This window comes from Tupaia chinensis, unplaced genomic scaffold (assembly GCF_000334495.1).
Source record: "Tupaia chinensis unplaced genomic scaffold, TupChi_1.0 Scaffold000532_1, whole genome shotgun sequence".
Lineage (NCBI taxonomy): Eukaryota > Metazoa > Chordata > Mammalia > Scandentia > Tupaiidae > Tupaia > Tupaia belangeri.
In genome coordinates, this window is record NW_006160045.1 from 9698475 (window position 1) to 9701822 (window position 3348).

Consider the following 3348-nt stretch of genomic DNA (forward strand, 5'->3'; position numbering starts at 1 on the left):
TGGACAGGGTTTCTGCTATTGGGCCCATGCACTCACCAGAAAGACAGAGAGAGACAAAGAGACAGAAAGCAAGAAATTACCCCCCAGGGGAGATGGCCACAATCCTTTCTCCTCCATTCTCCTCTTGGGATCTTAGGCACACACGCACACACGCCCTGTATGAGTTTAAGCCATCGGGTCCAGGACTCAAACCACAGTCAACTACATGGGAGTCCAGCAATGTAGCCATTATGCCATCTGCTGGTCCCAATAAATAATTCTTAAAAAGACTGAACTGGATAGGGCCAGCCCTGTAGCACAACACTTAAAGCGCTATGTGAAGAAAGCCAAACCTCATGTAGCCATCTGGGTTGAAGTCCCAGACTCAGCAGCTTGAAAACTATGTCAGGTGTGTGAACAAGTGCCCGGGATCCTGATGAAATTGAGAATTGGAAGAAAAGAGGGCCTGTGGTATAACCATGTCTCATTGGGAGGTGCTTGCTCACTTTCTCTCTCATGCTGGTGCAGACACCCTGTAATATTAAATTTAAAAAATTGAACTGGATAAATCAAATTTATAACATTAGCCATACATAAGCCTCATTTAATTAGATATAATAAGCCACTGTGAGAATAAGGACTATATTTCACAGGTCAAGGGGAAATGTCTACAAATAGTAATTTGTTAGTGAGTGTTTAACAATGGACTTTCCAAAGGAAAACATAAATAAATAAAAAGCTCTGCTTTGTAGCATTTGTCAATTTCTATGGGGTAAAATCTCTCATTGTCACTAATTTCTTTTCATTATTCACGTAAGAGCACGTGTGCACTCATGTGAGACAGAATGTATGAGAGAGGGAGGGAGGAAGATGAGCACCTCCACAGGGTCTGGTAACGCCACGATCCTGTTCCGCTAGTCCTCCAGCCTGTCAGATCTTGGTCTTTGGTGTATGCCTAGAATGTCTGAGGCTGACCAGGCCAGGAATTCAAACTGCTGTTACCATTTAGAAATTGCTACTTACTCTCTCTCTCTCTCTCTCTCTGCCTCTTTTAAATTTAGCAAAGGGCCCATGAGTCAGCCAGAGAGAGAGAAAGCACCCCGATGTGGTGTGGTTACACCATAATCCTCTCTCCTCCACGTCTCCCTCCCATCGGGATCCTAGACATGCACCCACAAGCAACTGGCAGACCTGGGGTCAACCACATAGGATCAGCTCCTAGTGCACAGGGCCTAAACACTGCCCTATGGGTTGGCCCATGGGATCCAGCTTCTCTTAAATAGCACATTACCACTGCACTGTGAAGCCACGCCCCATCCTCACTGTGGTTAATTTTAACGTGACAGCACTGGACACGGAGTTGAGAAGAGATCTACAGTGGCGCTTCATTACAAATTATTTCCACAATAAACATACAACAGATGGAAGGGTCAGCTCTGTGGTGCCACACGAATGTCCTGCTCAAGAGAAATCAGATCCCACGTGGCAACCACGATTTGAATCTTGGCCTGATCTGCCTGAGACACCCAGGGCACACAAGCGAGTGCCCAGGATCCAACAGGCTGGAGTACTAGAGGACTGGGGTCACAGCAGGAACAGACGCTGTGGAAGGTGTTTCTCTCTCTCTTCCTCTGTCTCTCTCTGTCTCTCTCTCGCTGTCACACACACATGTGTGTGTATACACATGCTCTATCAAATTAAAAAAAAAATTTTTAAACAGACTTGATGGGTGGAGTCTGGACAGCATCGCAGCAGTAAAACACAATGCTCTGTGTGGCTGACCTACACAAAAAGGTTCCAGATTTGCATCTCGAGATCTCCCTAAATACATAGGACATGTGCATGCCCATCACATCATCCAGAGTTGGCTGAAACTGAGGGTGACTTGCGGCATCAAGACTTTGTTAAAGGTGTTGTCTGTCTCTCTGTGTGTCCCTCTCTCACTCAAAGAAGAAATCAACAAATAAAGCTTAAAAATATATATGATAGATGTAATTAACCTCAAGAGCATATATCAAAGTAAAATGTCATACACTAATGAGGGCCAGCAGGTGGCATGGTGGTTCAGGCACTGCACTCCAACATGGCAGACCACGGTTGGGGTTCTGGACTTGACAGCTTGAAAATCACACGGGGTGGACATGTGTATGTGTGTGCCCAAAATCCCAGGAGGAGAATGGAGAAGAGATTGCAGTATGGCCATCCCCCAAGCCGATTTTTCAACTTTCCCTCTCATTGTCTCTCTCTGGTGAGGGCACGCACCCTGTGGCAAAAGCCTTTAAAATAAAACCAAAAAAAAGTCATACAATAATGAGGAAATGATGAGTTTTGAGTACTTATTATCATTGTTTTTAAATATCATTTATTTAATTGTAAACTATAAAGTTTAGTTTCTAATCATGGTCATGTTTAACAAGCACCTTACAAAATTCCTGCAAATTTAACAGTTAATTTTTATGAGCCAGTATGAACCTCTCAGTACACCACTGCCAGAAAACTGTACTGGAACTTCTGTGGCTTACAGAATATCAGCTTTATAGGTAATAAAGAATTTCTTAGGAAGTCAGGAAACTGACGAATTTGGGGGTCTCAGACAAAAAGACCTCACAATTACAGGTATTGCAGACAAAATCTCATAGGAAAAAATTGAGTGACTCTTCTTCCCTAGCTCAGATGATAAAATAGAGGCCATAAAACAATTCTGATACCTAAAAGTATATTGCAACTGTAGAAGGTTTACAAGTCTCAAACCAGAAGGATCTAGCTTTTGAATCTACAAAAAGGATGTCTTTATGTATTAACATCTATTATACACTTTGTAAATAAAACCAGTTAAATAAAACAAAATCTCATATTAGTTATATTGAATCAGAAAAAAATCTCAAAAAGATTTATGAGGTAAAATCTAATGTAAGAGAGTGTTATGGTTTGGATAAAGGTTTGTCCCTCAAAGTTCATGTTTGGGAATTTGGTCCTAGGAGATAGTGATTAGATTATAGATGATATGATCATGGAAGCACTGGCTTCATGAATGGATTAATATTGTCTCATGAGAGACTGAGTGAGTTATAGCTCAATTATAAGGGGTTAGTTCTCTCTTTTTTTAAAAAAAGAATTATTTATTTATTTATTATTATTTTTTCACATGAGTTTTGCCAGAGGAAGAGAGATGGAGAGAGAGAGAGAAAGCAAGCAGCCAGGTCCAGGATTTGAACCACAGTTGGTCATGTGGGAATTCCAGCGTCTTAAACCACCACGCCATCTGCTGGCCCCAAGAGGTTAGTTCTTGAGAAAGCAGGTTATTATTATTTTTTAAAGAGTTATTTATTTCATTCCATTTGCCATTATTATTTTTTAGTTTGACTAGGG